This window comes from Zerene cesonia, chromosome 11 (genome assembly GCF_012273895.1).
Source record: "Zerene cesonia ecotype Mississippi chromosome 11, Zerene_cesonia_1.1, whole genome shotgun sequence".
In the NCBI taxonomy this organism is placed as follows: domain Eukaryota; kingdom Metazoa; phylum Arthropoda; class Insecta; order Lepidoptera; family Pieridae; genus Zerene; species Zerene cesonia.
In genome coordinates this window covers 10,489,880-10,517,781 of record NC_052112.1, presented here as the reverse complement: position 1 = coordinate 10,517,781, position 27,902 = coordinate 10,489,880, and positions in this window count along the sequence as shown.

Genomic DNA, 27,902 nt, shown 5'->3' with positions numbered 1-27,902 from the left:
AGACATATTAATAGATTTTGTTTGAAGATCAGAAGCTTTATGAAACAAGCAATCTGAAATATAAATTTTAAAACTATAGATAGAACACCCACGGCATCATTTGATTTTTGAAAAATGATCAATGTGAAGAAGACAATGCGAAGATTGCGATCAATTTGTCATAAACACAAACTCGAAAGCGATTTAGCAAATGTAGAAGCGAAGCTGGTATAAATGCATATTTAAGATCCTCTTTAATCGGCGAAGGAGCGGGCCTCTGGAACTAAAACGGGTTGAATGTAAAGCCTCCTTTGTTAGTTTCTGCAGCGTTTTGTTTCACTGTTTGCGCTGGATCAATAGACGCCAGCTCCCAAACATTTTGACGGCGAAAAGCGCGGATTTTCCATAGTTATTCAAGATAGAACGTCGTTCGGGAGATGGGATAACTAGGTATTTTTGTGAGCTCTTTTTAAAATCCTTTGGTATACTTACTAAATTTGTTTGTTATCTGCAGATATTTAAATTTATAATAACAAATTGAGTTAGAGAACTGCGTTATTGAGTGGTCTAAAAAGTTCAGATTAGACTTTCTTTGTTTGTAGTCCATTTAAAAATGTTAAATAAATGATTTTATTAGTTTTATATCCATATGCACTGCATATGAAAATTAGTAACTATTAATATATTGTATTTCTGTGTCTGTTTCCTGTAGATGATCTACTGAACAACGAGACTTACCAACAAAGCTAACTACAGATCTGGCTGGTCTAGATATTAGTTTGAGCGGGAGAGTATGGTTTTGAGGAAGTACTTTAAGTTCTCCGACGAGTATAATCTGGAGGTCTTCAAGAGACAATTGAACGGGTACCTTCAAGGGAATCGCGCTCCATCTTAGACCGCATCTCAGCTTAATATCAGACGAGATCGTGGTCAAGCGCTGCCCCATTATAAATAAAAAAAACTTTAGCAAATATTAATACACGTGACGCTAAATGAATATAAAACACATCTTATCATACGTAGCATATTTTGGGTGCTCGTTTAATGGATAGAACAAATAGTAACTGGAAAATCATCTAAGTATTAACAAGCCAATAATAATAGTGATGTCCTTAATTCCAAATGCACTAATTCAAGGGGCCATCGGCTGTAAGTGACGTTGAATAATCGCAACCTATTTAAATTTAGTGAAGTTGACCGTCCGTACAAAATGCACACACCCGACGCTGCAGTGGCAAGTGTTTGCGAGTTGGCAAGTTGGCAACTGCGTTGAGTGTCACGAACAATGCCCAACTCGCTCGGTTTATCTTGTATTTTGCATTATTTTCAATTTTCAAAGGAAATTATTGTTTTCGAGCGGCGCTTTGTAAGTATGAATTGTGGATATTGATATTTCCTTAGATACAAATAGATATAAGTGTTTATGTTTCTTTAATTTAGAGGATTTGGTGCTTGTGTTAGTATTTGCATCTTCATTTACCTGATAAACAGATTTCAAATTCTTAATCGTATTATTAAAATCGCGTATATCAACTATAGCATTAGGTCTTTTTAAAAACAAACTAAAAAAGTAACAAAAAACCCAGAATAGCTCTTTGTTTAATTCAAATCTTATTTTCGGGACATCCTGTATCAATTCGATACTGCGAACAAATCTAGGATGTTATATAGAACGCTTTAGAATTGCAAGTAATCAGTGTATAAGTGAAATTAATTCAGTAATCCGTTTACGGTTGAGCACAAGTCGGGGCGAGTTGAGAACAGTTCCGAAGTTGGCCACGCTGGATTACAGCTTGCTACAAACCGAAACTGTCAGCTTATACGGTCATGGGATACACTTGAATGTTCAGGGTTTTAGTGTAGGCGGTGCAGGGCGCAGTGATTCAGTTAATCTATAGGAGTTCAATATTCAATGAATTAACATACGCTACGAAATATATGGGAGTCGGCACGAATTGGGCTAGCGCACCGGGAAAGTATCACACCCTACAGGAGATCGGCGTGAAACAGTAGCATGCTACTGTGTTTCGTACGGTGAGTGGGGTATCCGTTTCCTTATCCTCACCCTTCCCAGTCCATTCCCTCTCTCCAGTAGTCAATCCTTTCTTTATTCCCTACCCCATAAAAGCGGCCAGCGCATTCGCAAAGGCGTTCATGGGCGGTAGCGATCGCTTACCATCACAGACAAACCACCAGCTCAGTTGCCCACTATTACATAATTTCAGAATTATCAGTTTCCTGATTCGCTCGCGGTCTAAAAAAAGGCAACAGTTAACACACATGACATTTTACTGCGGTAACAATAGCCTAGCACAAGCCTAGCACTACACTGTCTAGCCTTCCAATTGTCCCCAGATACTAACATCATGCCATAAAATAACTTCATTGAAAGGTTATACAAGGACAAGGTTATAGAGTACATATATTTGTATCGTATTTAAGAATTATTTAGTGGTGTAATTTTGTTGAAAATGTCGTTGAAACAAAATTATATCTGCTTTCACCGACGCTACGTACATATAATATACCAATTCCACAAAACATATAACATTTGGAGCCTTATCAAGTTATGACCAGATCGTAATCCTCAATCTAAAAAACAATTATTCCAACCGAATGCGAAACGAAAAAATGAAATGAAATAATAACAGGGTCTGAATTAAATCGGAATGTAAAATAAACTCGATATAATACTAAACAAAAGGGAAGTAATTAAGACTTAATCTTTTGCGGTTTGGGTATTTTTAGCTTGGTTAATAAACAGAGATGATGAACTCAGTTGGAGAAAGAATTCTGTTTGAGTTGAGCTATTGTTTCTTTGAAATTCCAGTGAATTGAGCTCAGCAGAATCGGATCACTACATAATATAAAACAAAGTCACTTTCTCTGTCCCTATGTCCCTTAATGTCCTATGTATTCTTAAGTCTTTTAAACTACGGAACGGATTTAGACGTTTTTTTATTAATTGATAGAGTGGTTCAAGTATTAAAAGTTATATGTATAACATTTATTAAACTACTACAAATTTGACGCATGCAAAGACAATATATAAGACTTGGAAAAACAATAACTTCTAAGTGTCAAATGTCTTTTGAAAAATTCTGTTTATTAAGAAATCATGCTTACATATCCACAACAATTTATTCTATTTAAAAACAAATTTGAATAGATTATTGCTGGTTAATTTTCGTTATTGTTATGATAGTACCTAATGATAAGTATAAAATTAATTTCATCATTTACTAACTTGATTGGATCTATTTTCCAATTATTTGAAAGAAATAAAAATAAGTGACATTCTTCTATATGTACATATAAATATTCAATTCAAAATCAATACTTGCATACTTGATACGAGTATCAGGATTTTCAGTACCAATTGACTCTCATTTAGACCTCGATACTTATTTCGACGAACTCCAAAACCATACACAATCAAAGGCAATTTTCTCTTCATTGTGATGATCATTTTTCACATCTTATAGGCTGCTGTATTTCCATTGACGATTTGGTTGGAAATTTACAGTTCAAAATGTGTCTTACAGGAATTTAGCTACATTAGTTCTGACTGACAAATAATACAGTTTTTATTTTTTTTCCGTTAACCGTTATTTCAGTATTCCGTTAGTAAACGTCTTTAGCTTAAAAATATTAGACATTCAGAAAATAATTGTGTTCCATAAATTTTATTTAAATACTGGCATGAAATCCATCATCAGTTTATACATGTGCAAACTGAAGGGACACGGGCCTCCTATGAGAGATCAGGCGACATCAGCACGCGGGCCAAGTGCGGGTTGGCAGATGTCACATGTCGTTGAACTGATTCTTTGACATATCGCTTTCCTCACGATGTTTTTCTTGACCGTTTTGAGCAGTGGTGTCTTAGTGTTGGTAATTTAGTTAGTGTTGGTAGTAATGGTAATTTCTATATATTGTGTGTTTCATTTTTGTGTTGTAGATATCTGCGCTTGACGGATACTTTTGAGCCTCTTATAAATCTCAGATATAAGCAGTGGTGGCTCAGTGGTGAGAACCTCGGACTTCAAAATCGATAAGTCGGGGTTCGAGACCGGGCGAGCGTGCAGGAAATAAATTGATTTTTCAATTTATCTGCGCATGTGGAACATCACCACTGCTTAAAAACGGTGAAGGAAAACATCGTGAGGAAACCGGCATGTCCAAGAATTAAAAGTTCGACGACATGTGACATCTGCCAACCCGCACTTGGCCAGCGTGGTGGATTATGGCCTGAACCCTCATAGGAGGCCTGTGTCCCAGCAGTGGGAACATATATGGGCTGATGATGATGATGATGATAAATCTCAGATGTAAAACTATCCACAACGTGACATTGGCAAAATTGTGGCAACACAGCACTGCCATTCATAAAATAAAATTGAATTGAATTGAATTGAATTGAGCAGTGGTGATGTTGCCCACATATGAAGATACATTGAAAAGATCCATTTATCACGCACCGTCGCGCCGTCGACTAAAAATAATAATTATGTCGTAATAGGGCATGAAATTGAGTTTTTATTTATGCAGTTTACGTAATATTTATTTTCATCGTCGACCAATAAATAGTATTAAATAAATACACAGAATGTGAACTGCTGTTCCCGACAGATATTTCAAATTTTCGGTCGTGCGATGTTTGTGAATTTTGAGAAAATTCTATTTTATGACTTCTAAAACGCACGGCTTGGGTCGCATATGGCGGGCTCGTTGGCGCGAGGTTCGAACCTGCGCGAGCAGGTGACTACAGGTGGCTATGAAACGATATCCTACTAATATTATGAACGTGAAAGTATCTAAGGTTGTATTTTTGTTACTCTTTCGCGAAAACCACTGAACTTATTAAATACCAGAATACTTGTTCTTACTATAACTTGCGAGGCAGAGCTGATTTTATGTATGTACATTTAATATTTTAGTATATTATATAGTCTTTATTTTATTTACTATTATCAATCTTAAATGTATATAATATAAAAAAAACCTACAAAAAAGAAGCGGCTGCCGACGTTCTTCCACAAATAATTAGAAATTTAAAAATGAATTTAAGCACATTATATGTATGACAAAGCTGAACTCAGGAACTACCGGGTCGAATTAAGCCTATAGGACATATCATAATATCACGCTCTGACCAATTGGAGTAGCGAAGCAATGATAAATATTGCTAAAATATTCATATTGAGAGAAACGAAATTGCGTGTCGTACTGTTTAGTCATACAACTTAAATTATAGTTAACAGAAATCCTGCTTTTTAAACTAAATGCTCATTCACCTGGAGATGGCTTCTTCAATGTTTTAACCTAGAAGACCGTCCTGACCAAGAATATAAAACGCAATTAAATCTGGTTAGGAACCATAAACATTACTATCTATACAGCTCTATACAGCTATACAGATCTATACAGTTCACACATTCGATATAAAATATATTAAGAATAGAAACATAATTTAACATTCCACGCTGTTTTCTTGGCCCAAATATTATCGCTTGTGAATATTTCACGGGACCCTGTTTTGTTCTTTATGACTCATACAGTTGTATGCTGGATGTTTATGGTGCAAAGTTTACGGCGCGTGTACTGATTTTGTAAGGGAGTTGACATCTTATTAAATTCACATCACAGACTGCATATTTTGGAAATGAATTATCATAGATCCCTACAATTATTACAATAAATGGAGCTGATGGGTCATCTGAAGGTAAGCGCTACCACCGCCCATGAACATTTTAAGAGGCGTAAGGTTGATTGTAGACCTTCCACCTCTAGAAATGCTTTGCCGACTGAAAATTGGAAAGGGATTAAGAAATGCTTGAAAAGAGGAATCAATGAAGGGATTAGGAAGGGTAATGCAAAGGATATACGCCTCCGGCTTCCCCACTCACCGAACGAAGCACAGCAGTATGCTATTTCACGCCGGTCTTCTGTGGGAGTGTGGTACTTCCCCAGTGCGAGCTGGCCCATTGATGCCGAAGCATGCTCGACTACAACAAATAATTTATTTCATGTAAAACAACCGTTAGGTATATACAGAATTGAGCAGTGAGATCTTGAGATATATCTTATTGCACGAGACACAGCTGTTAAAAATGATTGACATTGATTTGAGAAAGTGTCTTTGAAATACGATTTCCCGTTCGTATCATTACAATAAATTTTGCTGTGCTTTATGTATTTGTAAAACTAAGCCAATTTATTTTACTTTGTCACGTCACGTCAAAATAATTGTGTAATATAAGTATTTTCTTGTGTTTGGTTTTACGCGAGTATTATACATTTAGAAATTAAAAACTTTTCAACGGATTTTAAACGCGATTTATTCATTATATTATTAACCCGACGTTTCGAACACTTTACAGCGAGCGTGGTCTCCCCGTGACCACGCTCGCTGTAAAGTGTTCGAAACGTCGGCTTAATAACATAATGAATAAATCGCGTTTAAAATCCGTGTGTAATATTATATAGACAAACGGCTTCAACCATATCTTTATGTATTTCATAGATTTTTTAAAGAGAACTAAAGAATCAATAAATTTACGTGAAAATAAACAATAGTTCTCATAAGAAATTAATCAAATATTCACTGTCAAACACAAAAAAAAAACGATAGGCATACGTCAAACACATTACAATATATCAGTAAATCGTATGAAGAGTATAATGTCAAACATACCTATTGTTTGACATAATGTCAAACACACCCAATGTTTGACATTACCTTTCCAGTTTAGCAGTACACTGCACACCTCAACCATTGGGTGCACAATCCAAAGACGCAACCTCCTTAATCTATTAAATATACGAATTAAGTGAAACACGAACTCAACCAAACTGCTTAGTGGCTAAAACTCTCGAACTAGCTCGTGCGAAGTTTCGCAGCGTTTATATTATAAAGCCGTTTAATTGGAGCGACAAGTGCTTCAACTCGTTATAAATTTTAGCAAACCTTAGAACAATAATGAAGGTGTATTTTACTAAATTTCCGTCACGAGATGCGGCAACTTCGGGTAGTGCAGTTCATTAATAACACTTAACAAAAAATTATAAAATACTCCGACCCTAATATTGATTGTGTTGACGGCCATCTTGGATTTAAAATTTGTATGTATAGTATTCTACAAGCGAAGCCCGGTTCATCCGTTTGGAAGCTACAACGTCACATCTATATGTACACACACACACACACACATAGACATGTCAAACTCTAACAGCCTGTGTTTTTGCGTCAAACTCAAACATATCTCAATTAGACTTCTAGCAGTTTTAAATAGTCACAACACAGCTTTTCCCTTAATATATACACAACATTTTTTTTACATTATGTTTACATAGCATTTATATAACTTTACACTAAGAAAATCGTTTGCGTTAAGGACATCTAAAGAAATATTTTGATTTATTATTATCATTGTTAGACTTGACCTTCGAAAAATTAATATAACTAAGTCTTTTACTGACCTAACCAAATCACTAAGCCTCCACTGCTCATGCTGATATAACTATAAAGGATGGCGAAACAACGTGCCACTATCTGGTGGAAGCCAACAATGAGTAAGTTTCCAAGCGACGAGTGTTACAACAATAAATTTAAAACGAACAATTTACCTGCTCCCGGGGTGATTGTGTCAGTTCTATACATGCAGCTAAGATATCCAAACAACCTATTATTATTGTATCAACAGACCTATATAGGTCAAGTCGTTCAAATCAGTTATATAACTGACTCTAGAAAAAGCTATAATACACTTGTTCAAGAGAGTTAATAAATCTAAATAGCCGAGTAATACCGATATCCACACGTAGGTTTGAGCTTAATTTTAGCTGTGGTTAATAAAAACAAGTAGAATTGTCCACAAGCTGAAGCAACATACTGTAAATGTACCCTTAGGTACATGAAATACTTTAAATGAGTTTATTAAATATCAATTTCAGTATATTCCATTGCAAAATGAATATCAGCAAATTAATTTCGTTTAGTTCAGTAATGTTCCTACGCAAGAGTAACAAACGAAATATCTGCTGGATCATTTTTATCGGAGATTTAAAAATAATATTTTTCTTTGTTTTAGGAGTAATAAGTCTGATGCTATTATAATAAATTGATTCATTACGGACGAACAATTGAACAGATAGGTCAGTATTTTTATCTCAGCGATATCACTGGAAGCCAAGTTTAAGGGATTTATTACAGCATTTGTCATGAAAATGTAGAAACAGACTCTGATGTGCGTGTTATTAAACTTTCGTTAACTAGTTTTGATTTGTTGCGAAATTTGTTTCTGACTATTTGCTTTTAGTTATTTATGGTCCCTTTGAAATATGGATGCATGATCTGTGCTAAGTTGAGATTGCTTTTTTTAATTAATTCGTTTAGAAAAAATGAATTCAAATTGTTTGACAACTGACGGTGTTGAAACTCGGTTAATAAACCGAGCTATCGTATTTGGTTCTCACTTTTGGAATAATATGTACACATATGTTTTACTAGACGCTACCCTCGGCGCCCCCCGGATGTCTAGATACCTGTTTTATCACAAGGGAGCATTGAATCGGAATAAAAAGTATCCTACACCCAAGTCAGCTTTTACCCTATCTATATAGATAGGGTATTGGTAAATTTGGTATATATCAAGTTTCATCAAAATACGTTCAGTAGTTTCAGCGTGATTAACGGACAAACATTCAAACAAACAAACTTTTGTATTTATAATATTACTAGATTTTGTCCGAGGCTTCGCCCGCTTTAAATACGGAGTAGTTCAATAGTTGTTATTATACATATAAACCATCTTCTTGAATCACTATATCTTTAAAAAAAATCCCGTCAAAATCCACTGCGTAGTTTTAAAGATTTAAGCATACATAGGGACATAGGGACATAGAAAGCGACTTTGTTTTATACTGTGTAGTGAAGTGATTTTACTATAAATATTTATATTACTTTTTTTAAATACATCGATGTCAAAGATAACGTCATGTAACAGTTCAACAACTTCAAATATATCATCTTCATATAAGCAGAACGTTTATAAAAAATTCCATTAAACGACGAGACTTTTATTAATTTGTTAGAAGAAAATGAAGTCTATCGTAGCATTATGAAGATTAATTAACGGAATATAATGAGTTTTTCTTTGAATTAAGTATCATTGGGATCTTAGACTATCAAGTATTAGAGACAGTTATAACTATTTAATTGTTCTATTTCTTGATGTATTATTCTTAATTCTTCTAAAAAATCGGTTGACTGTGAGTTTTATTTGTAACACTAGGGATACCCACTCCTACTAAGTACTACTAAAAATGAGCCAGAGAGCAACTACAAAAAAAAAAACAATTGATCTCCCATCTAATTAATGAGACCGTGGTAATAGTGACAACAGAAATATAACTCGAAAAATTTCAACTGTCTGTCTCGGTTCACGAGATACAGCCAGGTGACAAACAGATGAACGAACAGACAGTCAGATAGAGGGAGACGAAAAGTGAAGTAATAAGGTTTGGCAACATAATTTGTGAAGCAATTGATTGCTTCAGATATTTGTATGTGCATCAGATCTAAAGCGTTATTTCTGGAAATATTGTGAAATCCACAATCTACAAACAAGTTGTCAATTTATTGCTTATGAGTAATAAAAGTTCATTACGTAATTCAGGAATTGTATCTCAATATAATACAATAGGACTAAAAGGAAAATTCACCCGTTAATTTATGCTATAATTATCATTTTCATAAAAAATTCTATAAAAAAACATTTTGTACACATGCTTAATACTATGTTAGTTTAATTAAAAATTACGAATTGCTGTACTTTATAACATTGATGCTATCAAATCTAGTTTTCGCAAAACATAATAAAACTTTGCTATTATATTATAATTATTGCTATTGCAATAACCTTTAGCATTAAAGACATTAATCGTCGAATTGCTATTTACGATTGAGCTAATAAAGCCGTGACCGGCCGTTTGACCTTTAGCGATATTCTCTTTATATTTAAATCACAAGTGTAGGGAAAGGTTAGAAAATGATGCACGATTGAATAAACAAGATTTTTTTGTAAGATTCTTCAAGCTTGTATAAGCGGATTTACCTATACTGAGGGATTGAGTTAGTGTAGTTGATTTCTTAAGATAATGTAGACAAATATTAAATATATTATAAGCAGTGGTGGCTCAGTGGTGAGAACCTCGGACTTCAAAATCGATAAGTCGGGGTGCGAGACCGGGCGTGCAGGAAATAAATTTTTCAATTTATTTGCGCATGTAGTTGTATAACATCACCACTGCTTAAAACGGTGAAGGATCCTGAGGAAACCTGAGGCCTGTGTCCCAGCTGTGGGAACATATATATGGGCTAATGATGATGATGATGATTAAATATATTATTTTATAATATTATTATGTATTAATACTAGTCTAGAGATTTCTATCACATGTCAAATTAGTTTAATGATTTAACCGTGAAGAAGAGACAAGCAGAAGTTATACGCATTTATAGTCTATACTTCTATAATAATATTGTGCTATATATTAATTTTTCCTCATTTATATAAAATTTGAAGTTATATTGAAGATTTATAATATAATTTTAAATTACTTATTCAATGGGAGCTCCTACACTTCCTACTGTTTGCTGCAATAATATAACGTAGAAGTAAAAAACAATAATATGATAATATAACATAATAATTATAATATAATTGATTTGTATATAATTCTCTACATAGCACAAAAATAGAAATAACATTCACCAAGAAATATTCATTTTATCTACATTTAAATATTGCTTTTTCATGTTTATTTTTATACCGAGTTTTATTGTATACTCGAATGGAAATGCTTAGATATTTTCTGAATAAAATATTTGTACACAATTTTATAAGTGCACTAATTAATAGAGTTTTATGAACTAGCTGGTTCCTTCGAGTTCGCTCGCGTAAATTATAAAGCAATAGCGAGTTTGTTCCTTGAACCAATTGATAGCTATTAGTCATTAAGAAAAAAGGTTAAATATTCATATAGATCGATGTACATCAAATTAATTACTAGAACAACTCGCCACACAGCGACAACTGAGCTGGTGGTTCGCCTGATGATAAGTGATCACGCCCATGAACATTTGCTGAAGTAGGGCCGCTTTAAATTCTATGCCACTTTTAAAGGGTAAAGTTTAAGGAAAGGACTGAAACTGGGAATTAAAGGATGGACTGGGATGGGTGAGGAAAAAGATACTGGCCTCTGGCTCGCCATTCACTGAAGAAACCCATACATTATTATGGCCACATCTCTGAAACAGTGTTTTTTTTAATATTCATAAGCACACAACCGAAATGTTTTGGGTTCGATTCAAGGAGGAGCACCAGTCAGAAAAAAGTAACCGAAGGGTTTTGGATTAGGATAATAACTTACAAAATATAAGTCAGAGTTGGGCCGAGAATATATATTGCAACATATTTTTATAGAAAAGCAGTGGTGGCTCAGTGGTGTGAACCTCGGACTTCAAAATCGATAAGTCGGGGTTTTGCACATATCTGCACATGTGGATAACATCACCACTGCTTAAAACAATGAACGAAAACATCGTGAGGGAACCGGCAGGTCCAAGAATCAAAAGTTAAACGAAATGTGACATCTGCCAATCCGCACTTGGCCAGCGTGGCCTGAACCCTTATAGGAGGCCTGTGTCCCAGATGTGGGAACATATATATAGGCTGATGATGATGATGATGATTTTTTAGAATACATTAATATTGATTTTTTATTTATATCTTAATATGAATAAGGTATTACTATAAACAATAATGCCTGAGTGCTATTTTAAAGGACCACCCAAGTCGGTTAAACTTTTGACGTCTTTGTTACGTTAGAACGAAGCGAAAAGAAAATTTTAGCATCACAAAAGATTGGGGAAGAAAAATAAAGAAAAAACTTTTAAAGGAATTATTTGTTTAACAAATGTGGAAAGTTTCTTTTACGTTACATGGTATTCTTAAGGTTATACAAAATAAAGTTATAGAATCTTCCTCTTCTAATAATGTATACTTTTAATACTTATTTTGGAAGCGAAAATATTAGTTATCAGTTTATAATTTCATTTAGTTCACATATGAGAAGTGGAAAAGCAAGTATTCTCTTCAATCTTAATGAGTGCTGTAGTAATTTATGAGCAATTTTTATCTCAATTTACAATTAATCTGGCCACTGCGCTAACAGTCCGATGTCTGTGTTTCGGATCCCTTCGTACGGACAATCCAACTCCACTTAGAGCATTTCTTGCAATAAGCAATTGGTGTGTCGTTGTAGATTATAAGGTCATCGTTAGAGTTATGTCTGGTTAGTTAATTTAGATAATTCAGCGAACACATCGGTGAGCAAACACGTGGCACGTGAGCTTGTGTGCCTGCTCTGATTTATATAAAACTCCTCCATTTCTTGAACTCAAAAGTTCAGTACAGCGGCAAAACTTAATAAAATAAGATATAAATAAAATCTTCTGAAAACAAGAAATAACTCAGCGTAAAAGTGTCCAGATCAGGTCACGTCTACAGCGGGAATGTTATTTGCTCAAACGACGGAGTTTGCGTTAAAAGTAGGTGGATATGGTTGGAATTTCGCGCTAATTTGAATTCTCATAGCCGTGCCAGAAATTGCATGCAAATAAAGAGGAATTTTGAAATGATGATGAAATAAAAATATTTAAAATATTTTAACAGATGACTCAAATGAAGTACCTGAACTTAGTAATAAGCAATTAAGTCTTCGTTATTAATATTAAATTTAAATGATAATTTCTCAATTTGATTACTATTTCCGTCGCAAAAACTCTGAATTTTTATATTTTCTTATTCTTTGTGTAGTTCAAGGCACATTACCAAAGGAAAGCATTGACATCGCTGCTTCATGAATTGTGACGCAATATGATACTAACATGGTTCGATCATTCTGGTCTTACGTCCAAACACAAGCCATAAAAACAGACATACAAGTATAAGCTTTAAGTAATTTACTGAAATTGTTCCAATAAATTCCCAAAAGCCAATAGCCTGTGCTCCCTTTGAGCATAATTTTCTGACAAACGTTAACTACCAGGGTGCCTTTTTTCTGGAATTCGTATGCCTTGCTCTTAATTGTCATTCGATTCTGTCACTCCCTGTAATACTCGTGCCATGGACGTTAATTAAAACTGCACACAGAAAGATTTTAATGGTCAGTTACCAGCTGGAGAGACGCGCTAGCATTGATAGCAGCTTACGCGATAGCAAATTGGGTCTGAATAATTGATTAATAAATACGATGGAACCGAGTGTTATTTATATAAGTTTTACTTTAATTCTATCAAAATCTGAATGCTTATACAGCTTGTTATACAATAGCTTACTCTTTTCCACTGAGCAAATTATTTGAATTTGCTGTACATTGATGAAATATCAAGTGTCTCAAACCATCAAGTGAATCATTTGTTTACCAAAACTTTTATTGACAAGGTTAAACGTAAAAGAAAAGTCTCGCCACATTAATAACAAACACAAAATTAATAAAAGCACTAAGAGAGGGGAATCTACATTGAAAGCTTTTAAACACACTATCTTCTTTTGTTAGCCAACAGTAACATCACGACTGCAAAATTCACGGATCTTGATATATTCAGCGTTCCTTGTACAATTAAACTTCCTGACTTTAGTAAGGCAATGGTACAATTTTATATTAAGGCGTAGGATGGCCGTGGGAAGGACTTTAGAGTAAATTTATATACAAGATTACTGTAAGCGAGAGTCATGTGAGCAAAAATATATCTTACTAAGATGACTACTAGCGGACCTTATCCAAGCTAGTAATTGGAGCGTTTTGTTAGCGAACGCGTCTCGGGTCTGCAGGCGATTCATTGTTATATTCTACAAACTATTTACACTTACTTTTTGCTTCTAACGCTTTCTAAACCACGTCGGTGATTAAAATGCTTTCATATTTAGCTTTTTTGCTTTTCAGCTAATTGATATGCAGTTATAACTTAAACCAGTTCTTATGCCAAAGAACTTAAAAGTCAAAGACCTATTCTTCAATCGAAAGATCTTTTTATATTTAACCTAATTATTAAATTTTGATTACAATGTCAATAGCCTTAAGCTTATTATAATTGCTGTCAAATTCTGCTAAATGTATTGTTTATTTAAAATATCATCAGTTTATAATTTTTCTCTTTTATTTATATTCGATTGCATAGCTACCGTTTACGTCAAATATAAACTAAAAGAACATATTGAATTTCGGGCGCATTGCGATTTCATATTTATAGCTAGGACATTCTAAACCCAACTTGTGGGAAATAAACTTAACCGCGCTCGTGCTAACTTCCAACTCTCAACACATAAATTCAATATCTTAAAACTAAAAAAAATCTTCGCGAACTTTGCGCTTTGTCGCATAAAATTTCAGTGGCGTCGTAAAAGCGCTGCATTTTATTGGTTGCGCAAATTACATTGGAAGTATCGTAAACAATTTCATAGTTATAGACTTCACTCTCCGGGCGTTGAAATTTTGAAGTTCTTCGTTGAATTTTAATGGAGACGTTTTAGGGTGATCGTCGACTTTGTCATTAGACATATTATAATATCTCATTTCTTAATTTGATCAAAGGGTTTTATGTTTTGTATCAAGATGTCTTACGAGTCCAGTATTGGATGCTTTAAGTGAACATTCATACAAATTACTGCAAATAAATAAAAAGTTATTACATATTCTGCTTTAATCTATGACTTGTATAGGTAAATTTGCATGGCAGTAGCTAACGAATACAAAGAAAGAAATACGAGTATTTATTCTATCACCTATTAGTACATAATACTGCAAATAAAGCAAACTGAATCTGAATGATAGAATCAATTTATCTTGTGCTTAATAACATGACTTCCGTAGTTAATATTTTTAATTGTTTTGATTAATTATGAGAACACTAAAATTATATAAGGTAAGGTAAAGCTTCAGTCTAGATAATAATTGGTGTAGTCTACAGATCCATTAAATATCCCTTATTTAAGATAGTTTGCCTTTCTACCATGCTATAAGGTGCAGCATGGGGTACTTTTTCCCTGTATTCATATAATTAATATTATAAAGCTTTATTGTCAGGAAAAAAACTAAGATGTAAAATTATATCAAACGTCAAAGTATGCCTTATGTATAAGAACCTTAATGTGTCGCCTACAGGGTCTTGCCTTTAAAATAAAAATATCTGCTCAGGGGGGACTACTTTCTCATCGAAGACTTTTAATAAGATTCCTTCGTTAACTTCGACACCCATTGCCGCATTAAATCGACATTTTAAAGGATACTACATTCAAGATACGCAATGGACTTCCAATTTGTTTTTTAACCGCAATCGCTTTTACATGCCAATACGTTGATGCGAAAGATATGCTTGAATAAATTTTGAATTCGTAATTTCTTAGGTATTAGGCGAAGAAAGGTGGAAGAAAAACTTAGTGTTATTGTAATGAGACATCTTTTATAAAATAAAAAAGTATAATTGAGATGAAATTGCGAACTTTTTCGACGTGGTCTGTTTTCATGTTAAAATTTTTTGCTAAGCTAGTTTTTGCGCTGAATATTGAATGTAATATCTTTATTAATTTAAAAGTTTATTGTAAATTCATGTTTATTTCACTTATATCACATTTCATTTAATAAATACGAAGTAATTAAATTTTGAATTAATATCATCAATAATCTCAGAAAGTAGTTAGTTTGGAAATAAGTTGGCTGGGATCTGTTTTTGAGAACCTTCTAGAGAAAAGCTAGAACTTCAGAGACGATAATGTAATTTTAAGCTAATTGTATGTATACAATTATATGGGTTGTAACCCAAGCCAGTAGATCTTACACTATAATTTGTCTTCCTATCCATAATGTTGATACAATATGGAGCTCATTATGACATAAGAACAGTTCTATGTATGTATAATATTCTGATGCAGGTGATATAATTAAACTCCGTTAGACGTTCATTAGGCGAAACTGGACGAACACAGGAATACATGACTTATAATATAACAGCAACTATCTCTAAGTAATCAATACTAAATTATATTAACATATGACTACCTTATACATTACAGTATGTCCATAAAAACAGTTTTGAAACATCGAGACCGTTACTAGATACGTATAAAACAAAACCACACACGCCGCGAGGGCAAGAAAAATAAAAAGTGTCAAGTCGTTAGGCGGTAAAGTTCGCGCAAACATTTGTCGAAGGAGCCAACGCAGCGCCAAACGGGTGCGCAAATAATTCTTTGTCAACTTACCGCGCTTGTAGTCTAGGATATACTGAATGGATTTATAGTTTTAGAGAATAATAATGTTTTAGGTGGTCCTGGTCGTTTACTATCGGGAGTCCTAGCAACTCCTTTGCCAACCATCACATAAAACATGATTTGCTTTGTACATAAGCGAGTTGCGACTTTTGCTAAATATTTTCAAACGTATAACGTTCATTATTTCCCTCCTCTAGCTTGAACCCGCGGCTTCATTCACGTGATATGCGGGTAAAAGTAGCCTATGTGCTAATTTTAAAAACTATTTGTAAGCTCGCATAAGCCATTCATATTCAAAACAATTATACAATTTTCAAAAAGTAAAAATAATGTTCGCCATCTCTTAGCCTAGCCAGCACAGGTCACATCTGCTAAAGCCTCTTACTAAACTCTCAGTATTAGAGTATTACTCAACATAATCCGCGCCTGACTTATGCTCAACTGTTTTATTCGGATAAACGGATAGTCGTTGGTGCACTCCGCTTTTTGAAATTAGAATCGGAACCGGATGGAATTCGTAATGAAGGACGCTCGAATTACCACGGCTATCGACCGTATGTAAATGTTTGATTACGTGGGATTTATGTTCTTTTATATGAGTTTAAAAGTGGCTATGGCATAGACAATAAATATATTTCAAAATCTTTTCCTTATGGCCAAAGGGTAGGTGGAAGTTTTCAGATATTAAAGTGAGAGTAGAAATAATAAACTTATTCAATTTATTTTATTTATAGTCTTCTTAGTTTTACTGATTTAAAAGTTAAATTGAGAGTTACATAACAAATCAATCGTATAAAACTCATATTAACATCAATCACTTAAAAAAACTTTACAATTTAACAATTATTAATAAAAGCATACATTGGTTGTTACCAACCAAAAAATATTGTACGAATTATTATCTATCTTGATGAAAATTAAAACCACCCATAAATTATAGACTTTACACGGACATTGGTGAAGTGTAGTTCAGCGGACAAGCCGTAGCTTTGTAACCGATGGCTCCTGGGTTAAGATGGTTAAGTGGAGAGAACAAAATAAAAATCCCTGTTCTGTGCAAATGGTTAAAAATGGTCACCAATTTATGACCGAGTCAACCTTTGTTATAGCAGCGACAGAAATTAATCGTCTTCCAAAATTTCAACTGTAACAGTCTATGAAATACAGCCTGGTGATAGACTTACGTATAGACAGACAGATGGACAGTCTCTCTAAAAAGGTCCCGTTTTTACTCTAAAAATCAAATCATCCATCAGCGGTACAGATGTATAATCTGCTCCATATCTCATCCAAGGGACGTGAAACTTCACACACTCTATATAAAGTTAATATTATCTAACAAGCCATTACACCGATTAAAGGTCCGTTTTACCCTAAATGTTTGATATACGTTTAAACTCAAACACCTTACGTTGAACGACTGCGCTAATCGCTGCAAAAGTACACCTCATTGAACAAAAAACTCGCTTCGCTATATATCGGAGTTATCCCCACCGCCCCCTCGCCCAACCTACCCTCATTATGGTGAATTAATTACTAAATTATAATAATCATGGTGATTTATTAGCGAGGTCGTTTGAAAGATGGTTGGGGTAACGTTAGAATGGATGTTGTAAGTTGAGTTTTATGTACTGTTATTTTATTTTTTATATCTGGTTTTTAAAGAATTAATATCTACTAATAATATGAATAAAATCATATGTCATACCATCTATAATTTATCCGCACAATATATAGGTAGTTTGTTTATTACGAAAATGCTTCTGAATTAAACTAATGTGGGCATTTTCCTAAGGCATCTATATTAATTTAAAATTTTTCAGAACTTAATTACAATTAAAACACAAGATTGAAATATTGTGTTGAACGTTATATGTATATACCATAGTGTATCATGTTCACCCAAGATCAGCGTATGTCACTAATAAATGGAGTAGCGTAAAATTGCCTTGCAGGAGCGGATGTTGAGCCATATCCCCAAGGAAAGCTGGCTGCCAGCCAGCTCCTACATCGTGCAGAGCTGGTTAGACAATGATATGCTTAGGTTTATGGTAATCTATCCTTAATTGCTACATAAATTGGGCTGGCTGATGGAGTCTAGATGACAAAAATAATAGTTCTGATGTTTTCTCCGGATCGTGAAACAATATCTTTTGGATAAACAGTAACAACATAGAATGAAATGGTCAGTTTGCGATGTATTCGCCCGTCTATTACTTAGAGACTTCTTTAGTGAGAGTTAATAGTTTCTTAGAAAAATGTATGCACGAATAAGAGCCACAATGTTATGTCTAGACATCATTTCATTTCAAGTATTGTTTCTTCAATGAATGCATTAACTTTCAACTAAGTAGAAATTAAACTTATAAATTTGATACAAGATCGTATCCTATTATTGTTTTATATTCTATTGTTGATTGAACTGAAATTCAATAATAATCAAACGAAAGTGCGTTATGTTCAATAGCAAAACAGACGATTAGGTCTCTAAATGTTAAAACTAACAGAATAACATTAGTTGGTGATTTAAATCAATAAATTCATTAATGTATTATATTAATAATTTACCATTTAACATTATGCTAGTTATGCCAATCCAGCGTTACAAATAACACACAATGGCTATCACAATTAGGTGCGGATTGCGGTCCACATTTGCAATGCTCCGAAAAACATTAGCATCTATTGTAACCATCTCGAGATGAAAATGAAAGGAAAAATAAGAAATATTTCCATCTTCCAACGCCTATAAATATGCAGAAATGGGACACTAATCTAGGATAGTTGGAGTTTCTTCATTGTGCAGAATGAATTGAAATGCAAGGAAATGATACTTGTTTATCATTTCTCGTTACATCGTTTTCTTTTGGAGTTCTTTCGTTTTGCGAAATGCTTTTTAGAGAGTGAATTTTCATATTTTCTCCGGTGTAATAGTATTCAGATCGATGGAAAGCTATCAATTGAAAACTTTTAGCATATCTCCTACTACGAACTATTTGAATATTATTTTATCAACAATTCGTAAGAAAAACGAAGTTAATAATACTTTTTCATTCTTCGAAATCCTTTAGACTTTCGTTTATCATACGTAAAAGTAATACATATAGAATTAATCATTACTTTTGAGGTTTAAAATCGACCTCAAAAATGAACTTTAATCCCATAATCTAAAAATACGATTAATAATGCATCTAAAATATAAAAATAAATCCACATTCTCATCTATATTCAAAAATTGTGAATGCATTTGATTCGGGGGCAAGCTGACTGTTAAATCTACCGATACGATGCGTATCCAGCTAAATATATTTCCATCTACCCATTATTTTCTATGCCGTTGTTAGACATGGCTTGTTTTATTCATGCAAAAACCACGATGTTTGATCCACTCGACACTGTAGTTATATTAAGAGAACGGATATTCGTAGCAAGCGGGAAATTGGTTACATGAGAGGAATATATTAAAATAGGTTCGCTTTTAGTGTTGAATATGTTTTTGTCATTTACGCAGACTTAGATGTTATATGAAACTGGTGTGGATTTTTTAAATGATGAAATAGTGACTGTTATGGTATGGAAATTGGATTTGTCTATTGAATTTTGTGATTACCAGGTTGTTTTTTATTGCATAGGAGTAGTAACGGTGCAAACGCGTCACCTGATGCTAAAATCACCTGATCAGCGTCGCTCCTATAGGAGATGTATACATCTACACACAATAATAACGTCGCTGATGTACATATAAGTCGTATATAATAATCTCTTTATGATATAATATCTTTATGTAACAACCTTTATCTTACAAAATTAATTGTTAAGCAACCATTTGAGGTATTTATCAGTATATTTTTTAACGTCACCAATAAATCAAAGAGATACTCATATTACATAAAGGTAAGTACACACCTCAAAAGGTACGTAATTAGCCAACCATTCGCCGTCAGAGGCTAAAAATAGCAGTAGAATTAACAAGGGTAACATGAGTCTGATTACATAGGTAATCCGTTTTGCCAAAAGTCTAGTCATCAGGGGTGGCCTCATCCAATTTAGGCGGCAAATTGCTGTGAAACTCAGATTGCACGGGCGCCCTGAAAATTCATATCATTTTTAAATAAAATAATCGCTGCGGTAGCTAGATTTTGTGAGCTATTTCACAGGTTTTCAATTCTTCGCGGTGCGGTTTGAATTTTGACGTGTCGATTTATGCGCCGTATTTTATATTATAAACTAGCTGCTAGCCTCGGATCTACCCAGGTAAATCTTTTTGTAAGTTTTCGAATATTTTATTGTTACTATCCTAATATTAGCATTTATTTCACAAATAGATAAATAGTACACATACACCTATATTATAAATGCGAAAGAATACCTACCTGTCAAATTGTCTCTACTTCACATAAAACCTTAAATTGATTTTGATGAAATTTGGTACAGAGATAGTTCTAGATCCGATAAAGGACATAGGGTAGTTTTTATTCCGGAAATCCCACGGGTGAACCATGTGACGGACTGTGTGGCACTTTCTTTTTCCTTTGACTGTGGGCAAATCTGCTGGCTGATACATAATATAGCATACATTTGCTATCAATGGCCATTATTTGAAAACAAATGCATATGGCATTTACAAAAATCTGTTTAAATCCAGCACAATTAACAGGGACTTTTGCTATGGTCCCAATGTAATACCATTCAAACACGTACCTCATTACTATAAAAGCCACTTCAAACCTACTTTCAAAGCGCGCTTGTCTCTAAAATTAACATTATCATTCGCCATTCACCAAGGCCATTCAAATAACGATGCAGTTACAAACTAATAAGCAAAGTTGCTGTGCGAAGGTTTCCGTTTGTCGTTTAATCTTCACACTGAGCCACAAACATCGCCTTACTACTTGGGAACTTATTTGCCTTGCTTGCAAAATGGCATACGAAGAAATGAATTGGACGCTTCGTAAACATCTAATTTAGACTACATTGGATATCTGAATGTATTAAAATGCGAGGGTGTTCTTCAAGTGGTGGTGAAACAGTTTAAAATAACTGTTTATCTATATATTGTGTTATTACATGTATGTTTGTATGTGTTAAAATATAAGGTATTTTCTTTTCTTTCATAAAGCAAAGCGGTTTTTAAAGCATTAGCTTTAAAAAAAGGTTTTTGATACGGGAGTCGCGAACGCTCGAATTGAGTCAAGTCGCACCGGAGCTGGTACCCCCAAGAAGATAATCTTGAAATAGTAAAATGCAATATGTGTCGAGTAATCATGCCCCCCTCGTCAGCCGCAAAACCGTTTCCTTTTCCTAACTTTTCCCAGTCCAAACCCGTCGTCAATTCCTTTCAAACTTCAACAATTTTTTATGTACGATGAATGACCTAGCATATAAAAACTTGGGATTTTTTTTAGATTATGAAAGACAGTACAGTACACTGGCCTTGGAGATTTCCGTCTATAACTACACAGAGATTTTTTAAAGTCGTTCGCTATTACTGTATTTACCCATCTCAATAACATTTCCGTAAATATATTCCAAAGGCACGTCATTCTTCTGTTCTGCGATGTCGGTTCGCCCCGATCTCGCCCGTGCTACATATATAGACTATGTCACTAAGTGAAGTTGCAGCCTTCGAATGGTAATAAATACAAGTTTCCAGCTTATAATTTTAGTGCAGTAAAAGAAACAGAATTTAATATTCAATTAACTTATTTGGTGATGATGAAGACATTAACTTTTACATTTGTAGGTAAATATGGATAATATTAGTTACATAATAAACGGTTTTAACTTAGACCAGCGATCCAACGAATTAATTTTCCGTTGTAAAAACTAATAGGAGAACGCCATTTCTAAATCTTTCGTTTAAAAAAGCAAACTCCCGTTTCTGCGAAGGAAAACACACGTACCCATATATAACTTGCACAATTTTAACATTAAAAAGGCAAACTAAAACGAGAAATTCCACAAAGACCTAATTTCCATGGAATAAAAAGGAGAATTTTTAAAAACGAATCTCACAACGCAGTAAACTACAAATATCAGGGAGTTGTAAAACTTGCAGACTCGTGTAGTCGACTTTTATGATCCTATATAGAAGAAAATAAGAACACTTGTATTTTTAAATGTAAGAAGATTTCTAGGCTAAAATAATTTTTTACGCGATGTGCTGTAATTGAAATAACTACAGTATAAAGTATTTAATGATTTGTAAATGTCTTTATGGGACCTTTGTGCAGTTTGATTCTTTTAAATTTTGGGATAACCTTACTAATGTTATGAATGCGAAATTTTGTTTGTCTTTCTCTTATTTCGCAAAGGAGCGATCATACGGAGGAAGATAGATAGGCTAGAGAATGACGTAGGCTGCTTTTTACCGCTACGAGCAACTACGCCGGCGAAGCCGCTTAAGGAAGTTAATTTTAATTATTATATATCTGAAATATTCCACCTATAAAAATTTACAGTCCATTATAGGAATGATGTACTGTACAACTGCCAATCTTTCAGACGAATACAGCTAACAACTTTAAGTTACTTCAAATTTTTATTCTATTTAGAAAGTGGAAAAACAACAAATAATTAAATATATTACTAATTCATAATTTGATTTTAAAAATTGAATTACAAATATTTAAAATAAAAAATAAAAACATTTTACCATTGAACCAAATTATATCTTTAGATCCCATATCACCTGTATGGTTATTTAATTTCCAAAAAGCATATATTTCTGCAAAAGTGACACGCTCAATGGTGGAACACAACAACATCGGAATTTATTTGCCATATATCATTTATCTTTGTTATAATAAAGTTATAAGTATTTTATCAGAAGCAGAATAGAATTATGATAACAACATAACAGCGAATTCAAACTCCGGAGTTCACGATTGTACAGTTGCAAGTAAAATTAGTTGAATTTTCCGAGAGCATTTTCTCAAGAAACTCATCATTATGCAGAATGGATTCTGCGATCTGTTTAGAAACGAGAGTACAGGATTATACTCAAATAAAGCTAGTACATTTAAAATGTAAAGGACTCGTTCTACAGTTATCTTAGAGAGATCGAAAATCGATTGCTTCTCAGACGCTTTTATGAGTACACTAGTTCTTCTCCCGGGGCTGTGCTCGCGTTGTCAAAGGAAATTAGTTATTTCACCGCGGTAAAAAGTAGCATATCTCTTAAATCTTCTTACTATCTCTAGACCCAAAAATCATACTATAAAATGACACCGCCATGACGTGAAGGTATGATAAACATTATGTTAGTTAGTAATAACTTTTGCATTTAGTAAGTTATATTATTAGGAAAGGATTCCACTTATGAGTCGGCTTTTTAAGATTATTGAATTGTTCAAACATTTTGTTTAATTTATATATTTTGTTCAATTTGTCTACCTTGGTCACGACACAAAACGTTGAAAAGATCAGAACTTAACGAATGTTTAAACGATTTGGGCACTTCATGACGTCATATTATTTACAGTTAAGTAAACATCAGTTCTATAGCTATTTTTTTCCTATTCTGTCTGTCTTTAGATCTATTTTAGGCAAGCTGCAATTGTTATTGTATTTATTAGTATACAACAATTTTGTTGATTTTAATTTTATTCTATTCTATTATATATACATATAATTCTCTTGTTATTTTTTTGTTATAATAAATGAGAATGCATTTACAACTGGATGCAATGATTCTACTTTTTTACACACACAAACACACACACACACACACACAACCTCCCCTCCACACACACATGCATACAACTTACTATGCATTTTTCACTATTTTATATAACTTCAACTCTTTATACTGTATCGAACAATTTAAATGGATTACCAATACATGAAAAATAAATAATAACGTTGCAGCGTATCTAAAATACACTAATAAAACTCAACCCAAAGCCTCTCGGATTAATACAGGAAACGGTAAAACTAAAACTTCCATTCAAATAAATGGCCTCGAATATTTTCCAAATCACTCAATTAGACTACACCTGCAAACGGATGCGATTTCAAACCCTAAATTTTCGCAATAAGATAGATAATCGATTGGTGTTAGCTTACAAAATTTGTATGAGCGAAGCATGTGTTACGTCGCTAGTTGAAATGGATAAAGGGACGAACGGAAATGCAAAGGGTTGGGTCTATGACATCGGGATGACATGAAACAGTAATGCTTTTGAATTAGTTTGATCCTTTTGTAGTGTTGTGATATATTTAGAGCTGTTGTGTATACAGGTATGCGAGTAATGTTGCTTTTATTGGAAAATTCAACGATCTAAGCGTGTGTGTAAAACAGTAACAAGCATTTCTGTACATTGCATATTTCGAGAAGTTGTTATTGCTTTTGACGTGACAACGTCTTAAATTAGGTTGCGGCTCGGAGTCACTCATGAAAAAGTGTAACGCCCGGTAACGTAACGATGAGTCACCGAACCATGATCGGTCCGTCGCGCGCGCAGCACTAGAGAATTAGGCGCATTGAATCGGCGCATGCTTGTGTCTCTGTCTCTGTCTTTCTCGAGCGTTCTTGGCGTAATATTCATATCAATAAATATTCTACCCAGAAAAAGACGTTGTCACGTAAAATCTTCGCCCGTAAAACCGACTTTACAGGCAACCATTTTTTTTTAATAATGTTTTATACCAAAAAATGGTGCGTAGTTTATTTTCTTTTCGTATGTTTACGTAAAAGCCACTGGACAAATTTTGACAAAACTTTATAAACTGATAGACGAGTAGATAGTCAATGAATAGGTAAGTAGGAATTAAAAGTTACTAAGGCGGCTTTATGCTAAAATAAATAATCAATAGAGATATACGCATATAAATTTGTAAAGTGTCATACTAGCTTTTCTTCGAAAATCCGCGAAGGATGAAATTTTGTGGACTTTCCGAGCGAAACCGCACAAAAATTAATCAGTGCATGAAATACTATCTGTATTATACTACTATATTCAGAAGATCATATACTTTAAAGCATTGTAAAACACACATTGAGCTCAGATGAGCTAAAACTGAACATGTAGTGAATTTATTAGGGGAATGAAGTTCTAACAGACATTCAATTATGAAAACTTTAATTTATTATAGCACTTTATACATAAATTACGTATCATTTTGTCCGCAATGGACTCCTAAACTACTCAAACGATTTTAATCAAATTTGCACACACATATGCACTTTGATCCACTTTAAAAGGTAGGATAGTTTATATTATTTCAATTACGATAAATAACTCCCCGGGCGGAGCCGGGGGTACAGCCAATAGCACTCTATGAAGTCACAAAACAATCATCATAAGCAATGTATACGTCACCCTCAACAATAAATATATTTCTCCGAAAACCTCAATATTTCAGTCATAGCTTTACTCGGATTCCAAAAAGATTCAACCCTGTATAATTTTACGCGGCATGGTTAAGGTTGTAATGCTGGAACCTTTCAACCCTTCGGGAATATATTTTGTGTAAGCATTTATTGGGTCGGTTAAATAAATATTGTTAAGAAGTTTGTTGATTGCGGTTCAGCTTTAATAGTTGTTCCCAGGTTTCATTTGAAATTGTTATGCGTAGGATCGTATGCTTGGCTAGCTTTAAATGTGCCTAACACTGATTATATGTCATTGTAAATAATTCGAAATGCAATTTTTCTGGAATAATCTTTAGACGCAAGTTTTATTTTGAAAATGTTCCAGACATTCTCAAAATAAAACGAGAAGGGAAGTGAAATATAAAAACTTTTAGTATTATACAAATTAGTGTAGTTTTACTTGATCTAGTGGTGTATATTATTAAATTCAATGCCACATTTTAATGTATAAAAATAGTACATTGTACCATTATTTATAAGCATAGAAATTATTTAAAAAATCCTACTATCCTACTAATATTATAAATGCGAAAGTTTGTAAGAATGTGTTGTTTGCTCTTTCACGCAAAAAATACTGAACCGATTGTAATGAAATTTGGTACGTAGATAGCTGAACAATAACATGAATAGATGATGACAATTCTTTACTTCTGCGATTAATTAAAATTGGAAGACTGAGTGAAATCGAGACTCAATGAAGTCTTAAACAAGCATAAATGACCCGACTCAATATTAAGATGAACACATAAATACATGTTATCCATAAAGAAAATCGATCAGTGAAACAGATGAATATCATCTGCCCCATACTCCACTAGGGGACACGGAACTTCACACGCTATGTTACATTATCTCTAGTCTCCTATCTATCTACAGGCAATAAATTTATTATATCATCATCAAATCCTTACAAAAGATAAGTGTGAAAGATAGACAAACATAAGTTTCGTATTTATACTATTAGTAAGGATTATTTACACTAACGTTAAAAAAAATTGACATATTCGAGAACACTCCTCAATTTCATTGACGAAAATTCACCAGCTACGAGTTTATCTTCTAAACCTAGAAATAACTGCAATAAAGGGCCTTATCTGAGCCGTATGTAACAATTTATAGCCAATGAATTACAGGACGTAATCCTGGCTTGTCGATAGCGGGGCTATCTTGGTAAGTATTGTAATAGTCAAAATGGGTTCTATAAGGGTTCTTTTGGAGAAAAACTTATTATTCAATTTATGAACGTTTAGAACAAAATATAATAGCGAAGATTGTGCTAAATTGAACAATCTAAATTGCATTATGGTCCTTACAGGTTTAAGAATTTGTAATCATAGTATATAATTTAAAAAAATATTATATTATTGTTTGAACCACCGCTACTACTTTAAAGTTTAAAGCTCTATTACAATCACTTTAGTAGCTTCAACATAAGGTTAATCACGAAAAGAGAACTTTAAAATTGCCCCAAAGGCTGTTTATGTTTAGTAGATGAACGAAACTCATAGTCGAACTCAAATCTTTTTACCCTAAACTTTTTCAATATCGCTCCTGCCGAGAAGTATCAACAACAAACTCGATAATGGCTCCTTTAACAGCCACTGTCCATATAGTATTTTAATTCATTTGTTACTTAACTACTGCTCTGCTGATAGCTACTCATCTACCTTATTTATATAATTACTAGCGGTTCGCCCCGATTTCACCCGTGGTACATAAAGCCTATGTCATTTAGTGTAATTGCAGCTTTCTAATGGTGAAAGAAATTTTGAAATCGGTCCAGCCGTTCACGCGCAATAGCATGTTTAAGGGACATATGAATATATATTATATTATATATATTACACATATATATTTATATATTTCTATATATAAATATTTACATACATAAATATAAATATTCACGTCCCTGGGGACGAGACACCGTTTCAAATTCTACAATGGCACCAAATGAGTACAATAAACTATCAAACACAAGCAATCACGTCCATTGGTTGAAAACCCACGGAGATAAGTAATAACAAGGCAAAAAAGAGCCTAATTGAGAACCTCTTTTGTTTCTGAGAGGTCGTTTGAAAATGAGAATATCTTCATATTCTAATTATTTATTTCATGATCTAAATGATTATCTTACACTATTTTGTAATTGGAACTTCTAGTAAGAAAAAAAAAACCATGCCTGTGTCAGGAGGTTACATAAGAACATCTAA